Here is a 25,293-nt window from a genome sequence, read left to right as displayed (position 1 = left end):
CAGACTGAAAGCTTTTCATTGGAGAAATCAGTGAAACATCTTTGATAAATGTTTCCAATTGCCAGGCCACAGAGGTGCAAAGGCAGCAACTAATCTCCAGTCTGGCACTTCAAAGGGACCCAGCACCCCATGCCCTTTAAATTGCCACTGGAGCCCCAGGCAGCGCACTCTAGACAGCATGGGGGAACACCATTTGGGTGGTGATGAGAGCCAGATGCCCTGGCCCCAGTCCTTCCACCTGAGGCTCACCCCTTCTGAGAGCAGAGCTGATCCCCCCAGGACCACCTTGTGAGTTTGTCAGTTCCCTTGCCAATGGTTAACTACACTCACTGTACCCTAACTTTCCTCCTTCTGTCCGCTGCATCAGAACTGGATGTTTTTCTAAAAAGATATACTCTATTGCAACAGCAGCTATTGGATTTGAAGAAGGAATTAATTCATGAAAGCCTTATGGACTGTGTTATGCAGTAAATTCACACAATGGTTCCTTCCAGACTTAAAATCTATGAGTAAGGACAACAGAACCCTAATGAATCAGATACTTTTGCAAGTATCAGAATGAAAACATTTGTTACATTAAGCCCTTGAATTTTCTGATATACAATGTTATATATCTTGGTTTATGGTTCATCAACTTCAATTTTTTTTAATGCATTGGTCCTGGACATAAGTGTGCTCTGATATAATTCTAAATGCTTTCCTTTAAACTAAAACTTTATTCCTGCTGAGTCACAATGTGAGTTTGCTGTAATGGTCAGTGAGATTCTGAAACAAAGTTGGATAACTAAGCTGCTTATTTGCTTTTCATTATCTAAAGTGAAAGATTTAAATATGCCTGAATGTCCAGTCAATTCACTAGAATTAGTCATAGTAGTATTATGCATGTTAGTAACTGTTGGGAAGATGGAGTCCTAAGCAGCAATTAAGCAGCTATAGACTGTCAATTAAAATGTAACAAACAGACTAAGTAAATCTGACAGCTGAGATTGCAATTTAGTGTTAAATACATTTATGGGCTACAAACATCATATTACTAATTTCTATCCTCTTAAAAAATGAAAAAGCATTCAACAGAAATACAAAATAATATAGAAGCCATAGCAATCATGTGAAGCTGATCTTTAACCTCCTTGGTTCTGATTCACATAATAATAATTATTATTATTGTGTTAAATGCAGTGCCCTTTGAGACAAGAAGAATATTACTCATATGGTAATAGAAAAAAGTAATTAACTTTTTAATTAATATGAGAATTGAAAAATGCATGGAGAGGCATTCACTTTTGTATTTCTTGAGCTACTCAACTAATTGTACCAAAAATATGTTACTTAAAAAAATTCACATTGTAATTTCCAGATCTACCTCTTAGGACTCTATTATGAACCAAGCTAAGCTTTTATGTAACAAGGAAAAATGCATATAGAAGATTTAATCACCAAACTGAATACATTAAGACCACATCTACACTAAAGAGAAGATGAAAGCTGCTGCTGTTGATCTTCCAGGGTTCAAATTAGCAGGTCTAGTGAAGACCTGCTAATATGAGCTGAGAGGGGCACTCTGGTCAATGCTGGTAGTCCTGCTTCCATGAGGAGTAAGGGAAGTCAAAGGAAAAGTGACCTCCCTTCAACTTCCTGCAGTGTGGACAGCGCCAAAAGTCGAGTTAAGATACTTCGACTTCAGCTATGCAATAAAAGTAGCTGAAGTTGCATATCTTAATTTCACCTTATCCCATAGTACAGAAATACCCTAAGGCTATGTCTACACTACGAGTTTTCTCTGCAAAAATTATGCAGATGAGGGACTCATTTGCATGAATTGTGATCTCATTTGCATATTTTCTGCCGATCTGTTTTAGTGCTGGGGTTTTTGCGCAAAAACAAGCAGTGTGGACATTTTCTTTTTGCACAAAAAAACCTTTTTCTGCAAGATCGATATACCTCCTTTCTGGGGGCATAAGGATCTTATGGAAAAAGGGAGTTTTGCACAGAAAGAAAACGTCCACGCTGCTTGATTTTGCACAAAAATCCCAGCACAAAAACAGATTGGCAGAAAATATGCAAAGGAGATTGCAACTCATGCAAATGAGTCCCACCTTAGCATATCTGGATAAAGTGTCCAAGTTTAATATAAGATAAGATATCTTGTTAAGCATATTGTAAAAGCCATTAAAGATGAAGTGGTCAATTAGCACATCTATAGTTGTAGGACAATGGGAGCTTGGCAGGCAGTTTATTTGTCAGTGTGTTACTAACCATAGTAATGGACCATAATTAACGAATCCATAATTTAACATGATACATCAGCTGTTTATGACTAGGTAACATGGATTAAAATTTCTTCCTTAAATGGAAATTAGCCTTCCTTTATGTATATTTGTCTGCACCAAAATCTACCACAAGATTTGGCATATCATCCTCTCCTCAGTGCAGGTACAGAAATGAAAGAAAAATTACATTGAAAGCAAGGAGCGAGTTGACCTGAACTGTATGGAAGTGCTTATAATGTCTTCACAAGCTATTCCTGGTGCAAACTAAATTGATCTTCCCTTTACATGTATAATAAATTAACGGAAAGACATTCTTTTCAAGAAATAATTTCTGCATGGAAACCAGCGGTGACAAATAAATTGGGTTAAGCACTATGCCTGAGTTATGTGGATTATTATATGTAGGCCTAATTCATCCCACTTTCACTCCACTGAGTTCTATGCGATTTAGTCCAATTATAAATGTTGATTTTCAGTGTAATGTTGACTAATATTCAGCTAAAAGACAAGACAGTTCTGGGAATAAGGAATGGGTTACAGTTTCTTTCAGCTCTACTTCACTGATTCTGTCACTTCCGAGCTGGGCAAGTAAACAATACTATGCATTAACAAGGTTAGATGCTGCATCAGAATTGGCTATCATTGCAGATTACTCAAGCATGGAATATAAATTACTTTCATATATAGAGAGGGTATTCCATTCCTAAGAAAGTTGATATTTTCAGGAGGGCATTGTAGAGAGTCTTGCATCACTACTAAACTTTGTGCTTTTGCTATGCATGGAGGGCTAGATTCTCTATGTTATCAACTACATGTCATGTCTTCCAGTTTTGACCTCATGATGCTCACCTAGGTACTCATGACCCCATCACTACAATATCTGAAATTATTCCACCACATTCCTCAGAGGTTAGAAGGTATTATTTCTATCTTAAATGGAGACAAAAAGAATTTGAATTCCCCAACGTCATACAGGAAGATTATAGCAGAGATAGGCACACAGATCTTCCAAATTCTCAATACTTTAATCATAATACTAGCTTCTGTCTTTGTGATAAGATGGTGTCGTGACTTTTGTAAGAGGGCTTAGAAAAGATTACATTCACAGTCAATGGATGCTTTTTTCCATGTGTTGCCAAGCTTGCTTACAATGTCTTCATACAAGAATGAACCAATTTACCTTCTATGACATTTCATAGTGTATTGCAGAGGTGGTCAAAATTCACCTGTTTTCTAATCAAGAGTGCTGGTTCAAAAAAAAATTATTTCCATCGTTTTTAAATAAAACAGAAAAAACGACAAAACAAATTTTCATGAAAGGTTTCTGTTTTTCCTTGAAAAGTTTCCCTTTGTTTTTGACAACTACAAACTCAAAAACAAAAACTAAGGCTGAAAAAAAAACATTTGGGATTTTTCCAGCAAAATCTCTGAATTCATTGCTTTGTTCCTTTCAAACGACAAAAGGGCAAGGGAAGTGTGGTGAGGGCTCCCCTTTCTGGTGGTTAGTCCCAAACTCATTCTTGTGTCTTAGTGAGTGGGGGGTGGAAGGAGGAAAACCCTCTAACAGTCTCTGGACCCTCAGAAATAACTCCAACACCTTCATCAGCAAACTATCAACCTTTTTAATTCAAAAGTAGTCCAACTGAACTACCAACACTGGTGATTAGTGAATGACTAAAACAACTCCTCCCTTTAAGTTCTGTCCAATACTTGCAAGCAGGACAGTTTAGGCTCACTATGGCCATGCAGACAGATAGCCCCTGGAATGTGTCACCTAGGGTATGTCTACACCACAGCGCTAATTCGAACTAACTTAGTTCGAATTAGTTAATTTGAACTAAGCTAATTTGAACTAACGTATCCAGACTTAAAAACTAGTTTGAATTAGCATTTTGCTAATTCAAACTAGCATGTCCACATTAAGTGGACCCTGAACTGGGGTTAAGGATGGCTGGAAGCAGTGCCAGCAGGGCATCAGATGAGGACTTAGAGTGTGGAACTGTGCTTAAAGGGACCCGACCCCCACCCCGCCCAGACAGTTCTCAGGGGTGTCCCGCTTGCAAAGCAGTCCTGGCTTGGAGTGCCCTGAGTGCCCACACTGGGCATATCACAGCACTCAGCCATCAGACCGGCTGCACTTGCCACAGGCTGCCATCTGGGGAGAGGGGGCAATTGGGGAGCTGCAGGAGAGCTTCCACCCCCAGAAGCCCACAGGGCCAGCCCAGTCCTCCCCATCGGGGGCTTGTACCCCATTCCTCCCTCACCTCCTTCAACTTACCCCTCCCTAGCCGCCCTTCCTGACGTACAAAATAAAGAAAACGTGTGGTCAATAATAGACTCTCTCTTTATTGAACAAAACTGGGCACATGCTGAGGAGCCCGCAGAGCCACCCCAGTCCTCCCCATCGGGGGCTCGTACCCATTCCTTCCTCACCTCCTTCAACTTACACCTTCCTAGCTCCCCTTCCTGATGTACAAAATAAATGACACGTGTATTCAAAAATAGAAACTTTATTTATTTAACAAAACACGGGGAGACTGGGAAAAGGAGGTGGGAGAGGGGAAAAGAGAGGGTGGGAGAGAGGAGGGCAACTAAAATGATCAGGGGTTTAGAACATATCCCATATGTAGAGAGGCTAAAGAGACTGGGACTTTTCAGCTTAGAAAAGAGGAGACTGAGGGGGGATATGATAGTGGTCTATAAAAGCATGAGTGGTGTGGAGAGGGTGCATAAAGAAAAGTTCTTCATTAGTTCCCATAATAGAAGGACTAGAGGACACCACATGAAATTAATGAGTAGCAGGCTACAAACTAATAACAGAGTTGTTCTTCACAAAGCAAATAGTCAACCTGTGGAACTCCTTGCTGCAGGAGGCTGTGAAGGCTAGAACTAGAACAGAGTTTAAAGAGAAGTGAGATAAAGTCATCGAGGTTGGGTCCATGGAGTGCTATTAGCAAGGGGGTAGAAATGGTGTCCCTAGCCTCTGTGGAAGGCTGGAGATGGATGGCACAAGACAAATGGCTTGGTCATTGTCTTTGGTCCATCCCCTCCAGGGTTCCTAGGGTTGGCCGCTGTCGGCAGACAGGCTACTGGGCAAAATGGACCTTTGGTCTGACCTAGTATGGCAATTCTTATGTTCTTATGTTCTAAGCTCAGGGCTCAGGGTTGGCGGTCTCACTGGACCACCCTGATTTTCATGCAAACCTACTCCTGGGTGGCCAGGCTGGCAGCTCTCCTGCCCTATACGGCCACTTTGCTGTGCCTAGTGTGGAGGTCGTGGATGAGGTCCACGATCTCCGCACTAGCCCAGGCGGGTGCCCGCCTCTTGCGGACCTGAGCAGGCTCCTGGGAGACACCAGCCTGGTCCCGGGAAGAGGCGGAGGGCTGGGTGGCAGCGGGTGGCTGGCTCCTGCTGTGCCAGGTGCAAGGTCTGCTGGCTGAGTGCTGGCAGGCTTGCTCCTGGCCCGGGCACCATAGTGCTCCGGTGCCAGGAGGGGGCAGAAGAGTTTCCCTGGTGGTGCCCAGAGTGGCCACAAGGGCAAGCTGGGGAGGGCTAGCTTCCCAGTAGTTCAAATTAAGTGGCTACACAGCCCTTAATTCGAACTACTTAATTCGAACTAGGCGTTAGGCCTCGTAGAATGAGTTTTTACCTAGTTCGAATTAAGCGCTCTGCTAGTTCGAATTAAGTTCGAACTAGCGGTTTGCCTGTGTAGCGCCTATCAGAGTTAATTCGAACTAACGTTGGTTAGTTCGAATTAACATTGTAGTGTAGACATACCCTCAGATAGTAACAACCACGATAGAGATAATAAATCAATAATATGAAGAAAACTAGTTACTGAAAAGCTCTGTGAAATTGAATAAAATAAAAGTTGTATGTGCCTGATTAACCATTAGCACAGTCTTTTATATTAAGCATCAACAGCAACTTTAAAAGAGCAATATTTAAATTTTGCAAGAAGATCATAACTTGAAAGTATTGCAAATAATTGAAGATGGCCTCATATCATATTTATTCCACTGCTAAAGTGGAGAAAAAAGAACAGAAGACTATATGTTAATGAGAATTTTCAAACAAGAAATAAGCATGCATGTTTCTCCCTATATCAGTAGTCTCCAACCTTTTTAAGCATGAGATCACTTTGTGAATTTAAATGCAATCCAAGATCTACCTCAAACCCAAATACCCTTGCCCCACCTCCTTTGTGCCCCTTCTCTGAGGCTCTGCCCCTGCTCACTCCATCCTCCCTTCCTCCCCCCATTCTCCCTCCCTTTCATCAGGCAGGACTGAGGTGCAGGCTCTGCTCTTGGATTAAGGGATTGGGAGTGTAAGTGGGGCTCTGAGCTGAGTGTGGGGCAGGCAATTGGAGTGCTGGAGGGGTTTCTAGGTGCAGGCTCTGGGAGGGTGTTTGGAAGCAAGGGTGCGTGGGGGTAGGGCAGGGGTTTGAGGTACAGGAGGGGGTTCATGACCGGGTATGGTTTCAGGATGTGAGCTCTGACTGGGCACTGCTTACCGGAGGTTGCTCCTGGGTGATGGTGCAGTGGGGCTAAGAGAGACTCAACCCTGCCCTGGTCGTAGCCCTGCATCACTCCCCAAAGCAGCCAGCAAACTCCATCCCAAGTCCTGCTGTGCCCTCTCTCTGCTCTGTAGAGATAGGATACAGGGTGGGAGAGGGGGCACCTTGACATCAGTGTCCCTTTTCTCCCTCCTCTGCCCTGCACTGCAAGCAGGAGGCTCCCTGAGGGTGGGGGCAGGTAGCTCCAAGGCAAAGGGCAGGAGATGTGCAATATTAGGGGGAGGGGCAGCTGAAGTGCCAGCACTTCAGAGCCTTTTGGCCAAACCAGTCAGGATCACTTGTCAGAGGCTCCACAATCTACCAGTAGATTCTGATTTACTGGTTGGTGATCACTGCCTTGCATTCTCTAAATTATATGATATCATAGTACATTATGGATCATTGCTCTAAGTGTCTAATTTTAAGTTGGTTGTCTTAAATTACCCATATGACTTCACATGTTAAAATTGTTCTTGGCAAGACTGTCAGCAGGGAAGAAAAAAACAAATTGAATATCATTGATTAAAACTGAAAACAAGGGATTTTAGGTTTCTCCACACACTATGCAAATGCAAATGCAACTCAGCTGCTGGAATATAAGAAAATGAGACTTGGAAATAAGACCCTACTTCACTAGGTAAATGAATTTGGCATTTAGTGTAGATACATTATGACAAAGATCTTGTACTTGGATATTTGGGTTTGCATCAATGACAGATAAATTGTATCCTCTATTATTTTTAAACAAAACCACCTTCACTCTCTTTAATCTTCAATTATACTGCTGTCCTCTCCCTCATCCTCTAAAGGAGAAAAGTAAAAGAAAAGACTATATAATTAGAGATTTTCAAGATTCATCTTTAAGATTCAAAGGAAAAGTTAAGTGCTTAAAACTTCCACTACTGTTCTTTAGAACTGCAGCATTAATCTCTAAAGCAGCAACCGTCTTTCCATGTTCAAGGGTGGAAAAAGGTGGGATGACAACAAAATCCACATTTTTTAAGGAACAAAAAACTGGACTATGTAGCACTTTAAAGACTAACAAGATGGTTTATTAGGCGATGAGCTTTCCTGGGCCAGACCCACTTCCTCAGATCAAATAGTGGAAGAAAATTGTCACAACCATATATACCAAAGGATACAATTTAAAAAATGAACACATATGAAAAGGACAAATCAAATTTCAGAACAGAAGGAGGATGGGGGGGATGTAAATGTCTGTGAGGGGATTTAAAAATGGCACCTGGACGGGAAGATGCAAATAAAGCCCGGGATATTTAAATTCCGGGCTTCATTTACAACTTTGAATGCCTACATTAGCCTCCCTAGTTCAAACTAGGGGGCAAGTGTAGACATACCCAAAGAGCCAGTATAAGAATTCCCATTTGCATGACTGAACATACACAACTTAATATTATTGATAATTGATGTGATTAATAATAGCATAAATGAAACGTACTCACAGACTTTATTTAATGGGACTTCTGCTGCTGCTAAGGGTGTAGTTTGTGGATGTGGGGGGGGGGGGTAGGAGTCAGGATTGGGATGTATGAGGGGCCCAGGGCAGGGGGCTGGGATGTGTGGGAGGTGCAGCAGACAGGAGAGGGTGTTGGGGGTGGGAAGCAGAATATGTGGGGAGCCTGAGGCCAGATTACCTTACTTGGCTGGGACTGGGTTTGGCTGTATGGACACTAAAATCAAAATGGAGTCTATGGACTAAACTGAAATCAAAATGGAACCTAAGGAACCTGAGAGATTTTTGCCACCAAAACCATCAGTTGTACACAGCATGTGGCTATGCACACAGTACCATTAAGCTGCACACAGCACGAAAGTCTGCTGAGGACCTCTAATTTTGCACTCAGCACACTGCATCTTTGCACTAGAGACTTATGGTGTTTCCCCACCCAGGGATCTTTAAAAGCACAGACCTCCTCATCATCCGGTTAGTTGGCAGTTTCCATTCCCACCTGGAGGAGGATCACTGTGCTGTTATTGGAGACTGTGGCGAAGGCTGGGACCAGTTTTGTGACAGACCAGACACAACTCCACACTGCCAACAGGACGCTCTGGTTCACTGATGTAGTGATTTCTCAGTATTGTGGGCCCTACCTACCTGATCCCACATCTCCGGATCAAGGACCACCACACAGTCCTATCCCGGTTACTGTGGTGAAGGCCTTTTCCGAAGACAAGAACTGTCCACCACCGTGGTGTGTGCACAACTTTCCTTCAGTTGCTGTAACATCAACAGACTAAATCTGGACTCCTCAGTGTTCCTCCCCTGAGGCTACCCCTAGCCAATGAGTAGAAGGTCCTGAGCCTCATGCAGTCATTGGACAGACTGAGTATAGAGTTCTCCTGTTCATTTTAGCTGTTCTATCTTCTATTACATCAGAGGGTGAGGGGTTAGTTTTATACAGTGTTATATCCTATGGTTATTGTTTGTTGTGTTATCTGTTATATTCTACAATATATTCTTAAAATTCTAACATGTGTCTGTGTTTATTCGGACTGGAGAAATCCGCCGTTGATAGAGACAGTGGTTTCCAGGTCGGACCACCTTCTAGGACAAAGGCATTTTATATCAATTCAGATCAGGCCCCACTAAATTTGATTTACTACTGTGACTTTGCTAGTAACACAGCAGTAGCTAGACAGCTGGCTGGGCCAGGATTGCCGCAGCTATATTGTGGCCTCCTCTCATACCTAGGCTGCAGCAGGTATGATGGGGACTGGACTATAGGGCCTGCCCCAGGATCAGGGCTAGGGACAGGATGCTGTGGTCAGATGTATCAGACTGTGTTAGTCTGACTCTGCAAAAGCGGCGAGAAGTCCTGTGGCACCTTATAGACTAACCGAAGTGTTGGAGCATAAGCTTTCATGGGCAAAGATCCACTTTGTCAGATGCATGTAGTGGTAATTTCCAGAGGCAGATATAAATATGCAGGCCAGAATCAGGCTGGAGATGACCAGGTGGATCCAATCAGGCAGGATGAGGCCTACTTCTAGTAGCTGATCCGGAGGTGTGAATTCCAAGAGAGGAGAAGCTGCTTTTGTAGTTAGCAAGCCATTCACATTCTTTGTTTAATCCTGAGTTGATTGTGTCAAACTTGAAGATGAACTGTAGCTCAGCAGTTTCTCTTTGAAGTCTGGTCCTGAAGCTTTTTTTGCTGCGGGATGGCTACCTTTAGATCTGCAATTGTGTGTCCAGGGAGATTGAAGTGTTCCCCTACAGGTTTTTGTATGTTGCCATTCATAATATCTGATTTGTATCCATTGATTCGTTTACGCAGGGACTGTCCATTTTGGCCGATGTATACAACAGTGGGGCATTGTTGGCACGTGATGGCATATATTATGTTAGTGGATGTGCAGGAGAATGAACCAGTGACAGTATGGCTGATATGGTTAGGTCCTGTGATGGTGTTGCTGGTGTATACATGTGGGAAGAGTTGGCACCGAGGTTTGTTGCATGGATGGTTCCTGCTTTAGAGTTATTATGGTGCGGTGTGTAGTTGCTGGTGAGAATATGCTTCAGGTTGGTGGGTTGTCTGTGGGCAAGGACTGGCCTGCCTCCCAAGGCCTGTGAAAGCAAGGGATCATTGTCCAGGATGGGTTGTAGATCACTAATGATGCGTTGGAGATATTTTAGCTGAGGACTGTAGGTAATGGCCAGTGGTGTTCTGTTGGTTTCTTTCTTGAGCTTGCCCTGTAGCAGGAGGCTTCTGGGTACACTTCTGGCTCTGTCAATCTGGCTCCTGATTGGGGCCTTGTTGACAAAACTTCATTTTAAATAAAGTAAAACATTATGTCCAACACAAAAGGTTTCAGCATTGTCTTTATTTATGGCAGGGGTGGGGAACCTTTTTTGGGTTGGGGGCTACTGAACTACAGAAAAAATCACTCACTGACCACACAAGTCAGAGGTAAAAAAAAACCCCAAACAAACAAACAAACAAACAAAAATGCAAAACCCCCCAAAAAACCCCAAACCTCATTGACACACCTCACTCCCCTGGTGCTTAAACCTCATGTGCGGGAGGGGCAGGGAAACCTGAGGTCTGGAATTCCAGGGCTAATGGATTTTTTGGGTCCCTGGGCGCTGGGATGGGGCCAAAAATGAAAACTTGGGGCTTTCTCCCCGCTACCTCAGGAAGCCGGTGCTGCCATTCCAATCTTGTGGGGAGGCTGTGAGGCTGGAGCACCACCCCAGGCTTCCTGCTGCAGGAGGAGCAGGGGGAGGGGCTGAGTTTGAGCGGCAAAAGAGCCATATTTGGCTCTGTACTGGGCCATATTTGGCTTAGAAGCCATAGGTTGCCAACCCCTAGACTAAGCAAAGCCAATTCTTTCAGTCTTTCCTCCTAGGTCATGTTTTCTAAATCTTTAATCCTTTTTGTTGTTTTTCTCTGCAGTTAATATGTTTTCTTGGGGAAAACCATTTCCTTAACATGAAAATGTGTTACAAAATGTGAGATTTTTCATATTCACTGAGTGGAAAACAGGTAATCTGAAAAACAGTAACAATTAGACAAAATCAGGGGTGGATTTATAATAGAAATATACCATACCCTGACATGGGGCCCTCAGGGCCGGGCAGTCCAGCACTGGATCTGGCACCTCCTCCCAACACAGGGGGCAGCTGCTCCATGAGGGCCAGTCCCTCTCCAGAGTGGGCTGTGTGGGGGGCAGGTGAGCAGGGAGGGTCACTTGCAAGCAGCAGCTTCAGGCGAGCTGGCAGAAGGCAGTGAATAGTGCCAACATGGGCTGGAAGGCTTCAGAGGAGAACGGAGCAGCCGTATAGCTGGCAGTAGAAAAGCAGCACTTTGAAGTGGGAAAACAGTGCTTCTCTCTGGTCATCGGCTGTGCGGCTATCCTGTGCTCTTCTGAAGCCTTCCAGTCCATGTTCATGCTACTGCCTGCTACCTGGTGAGACGCTGCCTGTGGGGAGGGAGGTGCTCAGCTGGCTGATGGAACTGTGCCTTTCCCCCCGGTCACAATCAGGTGGAGCACAGGTGGGTCGCTGCCCAATTCTCCGGATAAGCTAGCACAGAGCCACTGGGGTGTCTGAAGCTGTCCTCCATGTCCATGGAGATCTTCATTATCCTTCTGTCCGTCTTCTTCCCCAGCTCCACCATGGGGGTTCTGTTCCTGTGCTGGACCCAAAGCACTACAGCTTCTATCCAACACCCTGCCCTTCTGGAGGCCCAGACCTGTCCCATACACCTTGCCCAAGAGCCTGGCTATTGTGTCAGAAGCCCTGAGTGAGCCCTTAGTTCTGTGCCTGTGGCCCACACCCAGGTCTGGACCTGCGCTTAGGAGAGACAGAGGCTGGTTTTCAGCACCTCTGTGATAAAATGTTCCAGTGCCACTGGTGTTAAACATAACTGGGGAATGCATGGTCCAGACCACAGCCCACCCAGTCCTCCCCTGCTCTTCCAGACATTTTTAATCTGCCTAAAAATAAAGATAATTTTTAGCAATAATGAAATGATACCGAGAGTCAAAAACACCAAAAAAATGAAGGTGAGGCAATAAAAGACCAACCTAAGCAAAAAGATATGTTTGTCATTTTATTTTAAATATCTTGAAGTATAGAATAGAGAACATTCATCAAAACAAATGGACGAGGAAACATCTCAATTTGCCGAATTGTAGGGATACCACGACAAATAAAAAGTTGAACAAGTGAACTCTGAAGTGGCAATGGAACTACAAAATAGTGGTAATTTTGTGGAAGAAAGGAAAGAAACCTACCCTGAAGACATTGCATTATGGCCAAAATCTATTGTGGCTCAGGGCAGACCAACTTTTTAATGCACAGTCAATGTTTTACTAAAATGGCAGAGCAGTCAGAAACCAATTCACTGATAAAATAAAGAATGCCAAGTTCTATTCCATAACAGTCGATCCAACACCAGATGTGAGTCATGTAGTCCAGCTGACATTTAATGTTAAGATATCTGATTGGCAATGATGAAGTTGAAGAGTGATTTCTTTGTTTTGTCCAACTAAAATCCCACACTTCTGAATGCCTAGAGACAATGGTTTTGGAAATCATTGCAAATTTAGGTTTGGACATAAAAAATTGTCATGGGCAGAGCTTTGATAATGCCGTGAATATGGCAGGAAAATATTCAGGTCTACAGGCAAGACTGAAAAATGCAAATCCCTCTTCTTTATTAATACCATGTTTTAGCCTTCCCTTAAATTTAATCTGCAATGCTGCAGGTGCATTTTGTGAGAAAGCTACACTTTTTTTACTTTGTTTAAAACACGTATGCTCTTTTTTTCAGTTTCACACATAGGTGGAGAATGCTGCAATTACACTTGGAGCAGGCAAATGGAAAACATTTGGCAGTCAAAAGAATTTGTGATACCAGGTGGTCTGCTCATGCAGATGCTTTTTGGCTTTGAATATGAGCTATAATGTTAATTATATTAACATTATTAAGCATAGCTACATCAAATTCTGAAAAACCACGTGCAAAAACCAAAGCAAAAACCTTAGCACAAACGTTTGAAAAATATGATATTGCTGGTTTTACTATTTTGTGGAACCATTTACTTCAAAGAATTAATGCCATCAACAAATCACTGCAAAAAGTTGATACAAATTCATTGAATGCTGCAGTTGTTAGCCTCAATTACAAGTTTTGTCATCGAAGTTCAAAGTAACTATGGAAGCAGAGGCACTAATATTAACAGCAAATATATGTTCCTCTGATATATCTGATGAGAAGCATAAAAAAACAGGAAGTTATTTTTCAATGAAACTAGAGACAATTAATTCAATTTAAAAGGGAAAGAGAAGATCATTGTTGAGACTGTCAGTGTTATTTGTGGCACAAAAATAGTTTAATTGCAGAATCTCTAAAGAAAACTGTTGATTTATTTTGCCTGTTTTTTGACAGACGTATGGATGAAGATGCAAAAAGGCACTACAGTGAGAAATTAAGTGAATTTTACTGACAGGACATAGACACAAATCTTTTTGAAGAAGAAGAGAAATATTTTTTTTCATTTTATCAAAAATGATGATATCTGTGCTCATGATCACCAGTTGATTTGTATAGACTTGTACATGATGGTTTGCAAGCAATCTTTCCAAATGTAGAAACCATTCTGAAAGTATTTTTAACAATACCTGCCACAAATGGTTCTGGGAAACATTCTTTTTCTCTATTAAAACAAGTTAAAATTATTTGTGAAATACAATGAGTCAGGAACATTTGACAAGTTCAGCAATATTGACAATTGAAAGTGTCTCTTTACAAAATATTACTTATGATGATATAATTGATGATTTTGAAAGAAAAAGGGTAGAAAGAAAGCTATCCGAATAAATATTTTTTCAAACTGAATAAGTTTCTTCAGAGGAAGTTAACTTTACTTTTCCATTCATACATCATCTATACATCTTACGTTTACACATTTTTCACGTTAGCTCAATGCCAATACAAGCTGTCATCTAGACCAGAAGTTTTCAAACTGTGCTCCAAGAACTCCATTCAGGTGAACTGAAGAAAGATTATTATGTTTTTTCATAAAGCGCTCTTATCCAAAGCACTTTAAAATAGTTAGCTCATGCTACAAACAATATTTTCAAAGATCATAAAGTGGTCAACTGAGACCCTCAGCAATTTTCAAGTGGTCTTTGAAAAAAAGTTAGACTACAAAAACAATCAAGGTATATCACTTTATTTTCATTTACTTCTTATTACTTATAATATAGGAGGAAGAGGATAAAGAAAAAAGAATGAAAAATGGGAAGGACAGGAACACTGAAAGTTCTTTGTCTTGACTGGGTCCCCAGAGGGGCTCCCAAAATGACACTGAGCACGAGGCCCCACTAACTCTAAATCCGCCATTGGACAAAATGAAATTTTAAAAATTAATCCTTCTAGATTAGTGATTTATCTAATAACTGAAGCTTGTTTTATGTACATCTGAATAAATGGGCTTTTCTTCTAATGTGCACCAACATGCTGCACATTAGGGTGTGTCTACACAGCGAAGTTATTTTGGAATAATAGCCATTATTCCAATTATGCAAGCCTCTATGCAGCAATTTCGTTCTTTCGAAATAATTTTGAAATAATGGATGGCTTATTCCGACTTCTGTAAACCTCATTCTATAAAGAATAACGCCTATCATGAAGTAGCTATTTTGAAATAAGGAGTGTGTAGACACTCTACTGCTGGTATTTCGAAATAGCCCCTCACCAGTCTAAGTTATTTCTCCTGGGGCTCTAAATCAAAATAGCACATCTACATTAGGGAAGCTGGCCTCAGATTAATTTTGAGGCGTCCCTGCAATGTAGACGTGCTATTTCAAAATAAGCTATTTCAGAATAACTACTCCAGACTAGCTTATTCGGAAATAACTGCAGTGTAGATGTAGCCTAAGTGGCCTATGTCAACTCTGCTGGAACACACTCACATTTCCTTAGTGCACACTGTCAGTATACAATTCAAATAGTGAAAAAGTGGACGTAGTACTATTGAAACAATACTACATTAGTGCACACCTGGGAACATTTAGAATAGCCGGCGAGATTCAGTGATGGCAACTTAAGTAAATAAGCAGTCCCACAAACTGCTAGAGCTTTGAATCCACCCATCGTTTCCTTATTACACTCATGTTCCCATGCTTCAGTTTTATACCTTATGCCTCCCAAGGTCTCTGACTGGACTGCCTTTAATTCCATCTAAGACTTGTGGATAGCTAGATAAGTAGCACAAGTGGCATTTACATGTTCCCGTCCTTAGATAAAAACAATCGAGAAAGCTTCACAATTTCTAAGGTTACGTTAAAACTGTTTGAGAGTTCTGTGATGCTCAGTATAACAGCAGCCTGTGTCCTTCCAGAAACCAAAATCAGCAACATATTTTGTATCCTTAAATCTCTTGAATGTAACAACCTTTATTTTGGACAGCTACAAGGGGTACCATTAAAGAGTAAATATTAGAGGAGTATACAAAAATGATAAACAGGGGTATCAGAGAACATGAAAGAAGCAGTATCTCACATTCCACCTTTAACAATGAACATTGTATTCATCTGTCATTTGTGAAATAGTTTAGACCTATAAAAGCACAGGAAGAACCTAGTACCATAAAGCATACTTCATTTAACTCTGCCACAAAGAGTTTTATTTTGGTGCTTCAAGAGCAATGTACTAGAGTCTCTATCACCAGAGATATAACCAACAATTCTTTACATGGTCTTGTGTTCTGCATTACTCTGATAAATAAATCTAGCCCTCTTGAATATTCCATATATCCAGTTGGAAATGTCATTTTTAATCACAGCTAAATGGAAGGAGTAGATGTGAAATGATGCTGTATACAATAATATCAGCTCTAAAGCTTACAAGCCCAATAAACCCCATACAAATATGGATTTGAGCTTTGATTTTCTTCATCTCTTTTGATTTTGCATATTTTTCATGCCTTTATGTCATTAGGATTTGAGAGGAAACTGTAGGCAGTTTGCTAAATGTTTTCCTTTCAGCCCTCAATCCTTTCAAGCAAAATTATATCATCGAAACAGTCATTAGTTTATCATTATTGCCCAAATATATCCCTATAATGGCAGTGTCCATAGAGAAGGGCTTGCAACCTAAGGGTGCATCTACACTGCATCAGCAGCTCGAACTAAGCTAAGCAATTGGAGCTATGCAAATTGCATAGCTTATTTTGAGTTAATGTCAAAATAGCTTCTTTTGGGATTTGGCACTGTCTACACAGCACTTATTTCAAAATAAATCACTATTCCAGTACATCCCTTGCTCCTCATGAAAAGAGGTTTACAGGGATATCAGAATAGCAAGCCTGTCATATTTTGAAATAATGGGCGTGCTCAAAAGACATGGAACACCGCTGCAGTGTAGACATAGCCTACGTGTTTCAGGTTAATTCCTCCCTTCTTCCAAACCTATCATCATCTTGGATACCTTCAATGTTAATTTCTGATTTGTTCTATACCTTCTAGAAAGCGTCCAATATATGTAATCTAAAATAGACAGTACAAAGGCCAAAGTTGCTAAGCACAGAAAGCCAATAGTAATACACACAAATATTGAAACTTTTACCTTTTATTTCATGGGAAAAAAGTTTTGAATTAAACAAGAATTCCAACTAGCAACACTCCTGAAGTTAAACATGTTTTATATCAAAATATAACTTCTTACCCTTTAATATTTGAACTATATGTTGTCAATCTCATCTAATTAGTAGAGCTGGTCAGAACATTTTACAAAATTTCATTTTGTAAAAATGTGCTGTTTTCTGAAAGCCAAAGCATTTCATAGGAATATATTTGTTTTGATTAAGATTTTCATCTGGAAGGTATTTGGTTGGTTGGTTTTGGTTTGATTAGACAGAAACTGTGACAGGGTGTACCAGCCGCATTGGGAAAGCTGAGCCTAACCAGGTTCACCTGGCTGAAGAAGCCCTGCCCCCGGAGCACTGCTAAGCATGCTCAGGATGCAGCCCAGGTATAAAAGCCTAGAGAAGGCATGTCAAACTCGAAGCCTATTGAGGGCCACACAAACAAACCTGATAGCTTTCAGGGCCACCAATGTACGTCTATCAGAAAGTCGTAATTATTTATTATTATATATTATGTTTTAGGTATATTGTACAATATTTTTGTTTGAATATAATACAATAATTTGATGTTTAAAATTGTTATATGCTCATATATAATAATTTTTATAATTTTTAAATATAAATTTAAGGTACTTTTTAATTATTTTTATATGATTCATAACTTGTTTTATTGAAATAAAAACAAGTATAGACCAAAACAATAAGGGAGAGACTCATATTTCATAATAATTGCTTTACCCTGGCAAACAATAGCCTTTGAAATTTTCTTTAAAGAAACACAGTGTAAACGAGGTACATGCAGATTCTTTTTTTGCCCTGGAATTTAAATATGACATATGTGTTGGCTGCCTAATTCTGCATTCATACCCTCCTCCCTACCTGCTCTAAGTGTCTATTTGTCCCCAGAAGGATTACCAAAACAAATCAAGTTGCTTGCAAAGCTGGCCTTTATGCTATCCTTAGGATTTCTTAAACTTTGCACCTTCAAAGGTACATGTAAAATAGTACATGTAGACATGTAAAAAAGGTACATGTAGAGATACCTTTAGAGTGGGATATTGTAGTCCATGGCTCTCAGTGTGTTGCGGTGGGATTCCCCGCTGAGAGAGCAGTAGACCGTGTCACTGCTAATGTGGCCCTAGTCTGGGACCTGGTGGAATAAGGAGAGCCCAGTCCCCCTACCACTTCCTCAACCCCTGATTTGGGGGGCCAGCATCAATCTATTACTGACTCCAGCGGCTGGGCTGCACTGCCCCAATGAAAGGGGCATTGACTAGAGACTCCAGCTGCTAGGCCATATTGCCCTGGTGAGAGGGGTGTTTCCTAGAGACTTTGGCTATTAGGCTGTACTGCCCCTGTACTGCTATTAGGGGCATTGGTGTCAAACCACAGTTGTGTTACAGGAAATAAAGGATTGTTTGTGGTCCCAAGAAACCCAGGGACTCGGCAGTACCCCCTGGGAGTGGGGCGAGCATCACCCCACAACAAAGACACAGATTAAACAACCAACTCTAAGGGTGTGTCTAGACTACAGAGTTTTGTCGACAAAAGTGGACTTTTGTCGACAAAACTATACCTGCGTCCACACTACCGCTGAATTCTGTCGACATAACATCAACAGAACTCAGCAGTTTTGTCGACGCTGGTAAACCTCATTTCACGAGACATAACGCCTTCTGTCGACAGAGTTCTGTCGACAGAAAGCGTTATTGCATGTAAACTGTCGTTGCGTCTACACTGCCATGTTGACAAAGCAGCTTGCTTTGTTGACAGAACTGAATGTAGTGTAGACGCTCTTTGTCGACAGAAGCTTTGTCGACAGTATCTGTCAACAAAACTTCTGTCGACAAAAGCCTGTCTAGACACACCCTAATTGAAAAGCTCAGGTTTTTATTTTGAAAACAGATAGTTCAACACAATTTTGTCCCATGAAAGTGTTCAAAAGATTTTATTTTCATTCTAATGTATAATGAAAACAAAATTCAAAACTTTCAAAGTTGCCATGAAATTGAACGGTCATTCTCCAAACAGGTCTACCAGTTAAGACCAGACTGTAACACATAGAGCAGTGCCTTGTCCATCAAACTCGTGTGACTACTATGCAAGAAGGTGCTCTATAACATGAAGAAGGTATCACCATTTCGACATCATAGACTGACGTTTCTATGTAGGACCATTTCTTTCAATGTGATTGCACATTATCAAATTAAAGTCTGTAAGCACTAATACCATAAAACTATCATTAATAAAATAATAGTAAGTAATGATAAGAAAACTGTTTGCATTCCAAAAGATACGTACCTTTTAAGAGCACATGTGGAATTAACAGGGAAGCTGCTTAAGCCAGATTCCTGGTTGTGATAACCGAGCTATGACTTCCTTTTGCTTTTGCTTCATCTTTTGCTTTTGGTTCCTCACTGCACTATCCATAGACCTGGCACGGAAAATTGGCCCACTACAATATTTCTTCAAGGGGCATCCAATCAATACAAGGAGTTTAAAAGTGATTTAAAATCTAAATTAGGAAATGGGTAAGGTAAGATTTTAAAAGCAGAAACTCATATTTATTTCCAGGAACAGAATGATTACAATATGACTACAGTTACGTAATGTAATCTACAGTGCGCAAATTTAATATACATTGTTAAGCCTCTCTACTATTGTGTCATAAGCTTTTCATAAAACATTCTATCAAGATGCTGTACATATATTCTGAACATGATTGTTCTCCATATTACCTGGATCTGTGCATATATAGAATACCATCTTTGTTTATTCTTTTCTCTATTGCTCTACTACTTTTGCTGAACTGAAACATGTCAGTCTAAACTCCATTAGTTTTCACTGTCACTACTTTACAGTGTTTATTACATCAAGTACATAACTAAGGGACTCTGCAATATGGAAAAATATAATCCTGATTTGCTTGCTTTCTAAATGCGTGACCGCTGCTTCCATCATTTCCCCCTTAAAGCATACACTACCATACAGAACAGCCCAGAAACCAGAACATAGAAAAGAAACTCAACATGCATAGAACTGAAACAGTTTTAAAAACAAGAATGAAAATTAAAAACAGTTGAAGTTATTTCTATGCACCTGCATTGCATAAGTTAATGTAAATTAAACATTTCAATACTACAAAGAAGTATTTGCAAGCTGAGAGGTTCTCAATGGTAGGCAAAATTATTTTATTAAACAGAATAGGAAACAGTTGTATAGTTTTGTGTAATCATGAAATGTACCCAGGAGACAATTGCCTAAGTCTGTTACTATTAGTCAATATCTCTAAATACTGTATGTATGAAGAAATTAACTGCTGCTAGTAGACACCATTTTGGCATGAAAAATAGTTTGTAACTAAAGGGTAAATACATTTGATTTTACTAGAAAATGAAATTTAAATATATGGGTGCATCGTATATTCAGCTATCTTAAACAAAATAGAATGTGCTTAATGTATCTCATACTAATACACAGCATAGAAAGAGTGTATTGTCATCACAACACTGTTATCACAACCACTCATGTTACAAGCTAATTTCAGCCAAAGCAAGTCTGAGCAAAGATTTGACATGTTAATTCAATAGTAGATATTTTATTATCAATATTTCTAATTGACGAGTCTCAGGTCTGGGAAGCTAGTTTAAAATGGAATCGATGAAGACCTCATGTGGATGAGGGTCATTTAACCCTGAGAAGCCTGTAAGGCAACCTCACTGACTGAGGATATGTCTACACTACAAAGTTAATTCGAACTAACAGCCGTTAGTTCAAATTAACTTTCATAGGCGCTACACAGGCAAACCGCTAGTTCGAACTTAATTCGAACTAGCAGAGCGCTTAATTCGAACTAGATAAATCTCATTCTACGAGGACTAACGCCTAGTTCAAATTAAGTAGTTTGAATTAAGGGCTCTGTAGCCACTTAATTCGAACTAGTGGGAGGCTAGCCCTTCCCAGCTTGCCCTGGTGGCCACTCTGGGCACAACCAGGGAAACTCTTCTGCCCCCCCTCCCGGCCCCGGAGCCCTTAAAGACCCACGGTCTGGATACGGTGCCCATGCAAGGTGCAAGCCTGCCAGCGCCCAGCTAGCAGACCCTGCACCTGGCATGTCACGAGCCAGCCACCCGCTGCCACCCAGCCCTCCGCCTCTTCCCGGGACCAGGCTGGCGGCTCCCAGGAGCCTGCCCGGGGCCGCAAGAGGCGGGCGCCCGCCTGGTCTAGTGCGGAGATTGTGTACCTCATCCAGGTTTGTGGGGAGACCTCCAACGTCCACAACCTCCGCACTAGGCACAGGAAAGTGGCCGTCTAGGGCAGGATGGCTGCCAACCTGGCCATCAAAGGCCACATGCAAACCCAGGAGCAGGTTTGCATGAAAATCAAGGTGGTCCAGTGAGACCCCGACCCTGCGCCCTGAGCTTAGAACATAAGACCATAAGAACGGCCGTACTGGGTCAGACCAAATGTCCATCTAGCCCAGTAGCCTGTCTGCCGACAGCGGCCAACACCAGCTACCCCAGAGGGGATGGTCCGAAGACAATGACCAAGCTATTTGTCTCGTGCCATCCATCTCCAGCCTTCCACAAACAGAGGCCAGGGACACCGTTTCTACCCCCTGGAAAATAGTACTCCATGGACCCAACCTCCATGACTTTATCAAACTTCTCTTTAAATTCTGTTATAGTTCTAGCCTTCACAGCCTCCTGCGGCAAGGAGTTCTACAGGTTGACTATTTGCTTTGTGAAGAAGAACCTTCTGTTACTAGTTTGACGTCTGCTACCCATTCATTTCATTTGGTGTCCTCTAGTCCTTCTATTATGGGAACTAATAAAGAACTTTTCTTTAAGCACCTTCTCCACACCACTCATGCTTTTATAGACCTCTATCATATCCCCCCTCAGTCTCCTCTTTTCTAAGCCGAAAAGTCTCAGTCTCTTTAGCCTCTCTTCATATGGGACCTGTTCCAAACCCTTGATCATTGTAGTTGCCGTTTTTGGAACCCTTTCCAAGGCCAAAACATCTTTTCTGGGGTGAGGAGAATCTGAAGAACAGTTCAGTAATCTGAAGAACATTCATTGCCCAATATAACCAGCCTCCTTTGGCTCATAGCGCTGGTGGGCTTTCCCCAAGCACACACTAGCCATAAGAGAAGGAAGGAAAGCATTAGACTGACTGTGTTTCACTGTAATTTCTTTATGATCATTCAAGACCAACTATTTTTCTGCCAGAAGGTACATGGGAACATAGCAAAGATTGGTGTGTACCTGAATCTTGAAACAACAGAATTCCTTACATCCTAATCCTGATCTCTGCCCTTGAATGAAGTTTGGCTTGATTGGGTTGCCAGCTATCTCAGCATCTTCACTGGATATGAAAATGGTTTTTATTGCTATTCTTTATCAGGAGCTTATTGTCGTCCTTGCTATCAGCATTTTGTTGCCAACCTGTGTAACTTTGCTGTAAGTCTTGCTATACACTGTATTTTTCTTAAAACCCTAGCTCCTGACATGATATAAGTACATAAGAAGCTCAACTTCCATTGATATAAATACGTTTTAGCACTCATGTTGTGGAGAAAAGTTGATAATAAATTAAAATAATCTAAAATTTATGTATTTTTAAACTCATGATTCTTAATTCATTATTTTGGAGGCCTGACTCATGAATTTTAAACACTCAGTGTTAGCAATACTGGTTCTGGCACAGACTGATAACCTCTGTTTTGGGTGAAATACAATAATATATGGTGCATAAGTGCACAGTAGTAGGCCAAGCAACACAGCACTGCTCTTGTATTCAGTGAATGATTTTGTAATCCATAAATTACAAGGTCCTTCACACTGAGTAACTCAGTGACATTCTTCAATGAGAATGAAGATACCTCACAGGCAAGTGACAACTCAATGACAAAGAATATTCCAGCAACCACATGCTTCATTATTACAAATGCAACACACAACTGCTCTTTTGGTATCTAGTGTGTCAAAATGCAAATGTTTTTGGTGAGTGGCATATTTAAAAGTCAGTTACAAAACAGATTTGTCCATATGGCTCACAGTATTCAAGAGTTTGTATAGTAGTACTGTATGGCTGTGTCTACACTGGGCCACTTATTCCGGAAAATCAGCCGCTTTTCTGGAATAAGCTGTGAGCTGTCTGCACTGGCCCTTGAATTTCCGGAAAAGCAATGACACTCTACTGTACAAAATCAGCTGCTATTCCGGAAAAACTATTCTGCTCGCGCTTGGGCATAAGTCCTTATTCCGGAACACTGTTCCGGAAAAGGGCCAGTGTAGACAGCCCAGTAGTCTTTTCCGGAAAAAAGCCCCGATTGCAAAAATGGCGATCGGGGCTCTTTTCCGGAAAAGCGTGTCTACATTGGTCACAGACGCTTTTCCGGAAAAAGGGCTTTTCCGGAAAAGCAGCCTGCCAATGTAGACGCTCCTTTTCCGGAAAAACTGAAAACGGAATAGTATTCCATTTTAAGCAGTTCCGGAAATTCATGCCACTGTAGACACAGCCTATATGTACTATTGCAGTTATTCTGGTAGTATATCCTGGGCATCAATGGCTACAACTTATCTTTTGTATACACAAGGCTTCCTATGCAACCTGTGGTTGCATGCTTATTTTTATATGTGCTTCTAACAATTTTGGTGGATACCATATGTGTATTTTGTAGACTCCACAATATATACCTACAGTAGAGCACTTCACTCTATGTAATCATGTATTTGCTGCCTCCAATTCCTTGTTCTTGTCTCCCCCTAAAGAAATGGACTGGGGTAAGTAATGGGACCCCTTTTTGCAGTCCAGCATATTAACAAACTGACTGTTCACCATTAGCTCACTTACAAACCTTTCAGCCCCCTTCCTCATGCTCTACAGTTACACCCCCAAACCAGTTCTTCCCTCTTTTCTGCTATCTTGCAGATAGCTGACAGGAAGTCTGGTGAGAGCTGGCTGCCACAAACTACTCCTCAAGCTCTTAATTCAAGCCTGGAACTCAGCACTTTCTGTATAGGATCCCTCTTTAGAAGGTAACACTTCCCGCTGCTTTTATGTGACTCAGGGTTCCCTGTGTATTTGGCGTGTGGAATTGTTGTTTCAGGCCAATTAAACAAGCCAAATATACAGGGAAGCCTTAGAACTTAATTTCATTTGCAGGTTTGAGACCCATCACACTACCTTCCATATCCTAATGACTTAAAAACCAAACAATGGGTACTTAAGAACAAATTGCACCTTCTCTATCACCTTCATGTAACATGAACACTCTGATTGACTTTGTATCCTCCCCTTTTTCCCTTCCTTCTCTTCCCCCCCCCCCATATTTATTTTTAAACTGGACCTTTAATACTCCATTCATCCGAAGAAGTGGGTTGTGCCCACAAAAGCTCATGATGCCATCTACATGTTTTGTTAGTCTAAAAGGCTAAGTAGACTACGCTTTATTTTCAAAAGTGGATATGCAAATTCCTGCTGAATTTGCATATCTTCTTCTAATCTCACTTTTGAAAGCGGGTCTTTCAAATGTGAAAGTAGTCTGGACGTGTTTTTTAGGAGGAAAAACCCTTTTTCGAAAAACCATGTAAATCTCATTTTTTAAGGAAGAGCGTTTTTTTTGAAAAGTTCTGTTTTTTTCCGAAAAAACCACATCCAGACTACTTTCACTTTCAAAAGACCCGCTTTTGAAAGTGAGATCAGAACAAGATATGCAAATTCCCGCAGAATTTGCATGTCCTCTTTCAAAAATAAAGCGTAGTTTAGACGTACCCTAAGGTGCTACTAGACTATTCAATGTTTTTTAAGGTTGGTTAGTTTATGTCTTTTATGGGACCTATTTGAGATGTGAGAGAAACAAGGTTTCAACCTTTCACAGAGCTCTTCTTCATGTTTGGGAAATGTTTTCAGTGTGTCACAGCTAACTACAAGTTGGAACAGATTGTTTCACATAGTTAGCACACTCTTCAGAGTGAACGACAACCTCTCCAGGCATGGAGGAAAAGGAGAAAAAAAGTGTCAGGGCGGGAGTAGTTAGGGGCTTATCTGTTGTTATAATAAACCATAAATCCAGTGTCTCTAGTCCATAATTTGTAGTGTCCAGCAAAAGTAAGAATTTGAACCTCCAAGTATATAATTTGAAGGTGCTGTCCATCTTTCCTTTGGGGATGAGGACAGAGAGGTCAGATATGGAGTGATTGTTTTGTGAAGAGTATTCATCCACAGGTGATATGGTGTTTTTGTCTTTCATCATTTTTCCATGCAAATTTGTTCCAGAGCCTAGTGATTTTTCTCTTTTCCCTTCTCTCTCCCCTCTTCCTCCTCTCCTTCCACCATGGATGGAG

Source organism: Pelodiscus sinensis, chromosome 8 (assembly GCF_052426305.1).
Source record: "Pelodiscus sinensis isolate ZL-2025 chromosome 8, ASM5242630v1, whole genome shotgun sequence".
NCBI lineage: Eukaryota > Metazoa > Chordata > Testudines > Trionychidae > Pelodiscus > Pelodiscus sinensis.
The sequence above is the reverse complement of the archived record's forward strand: the minus strand, read 5'-3'. Positions refer to the sequence as shown.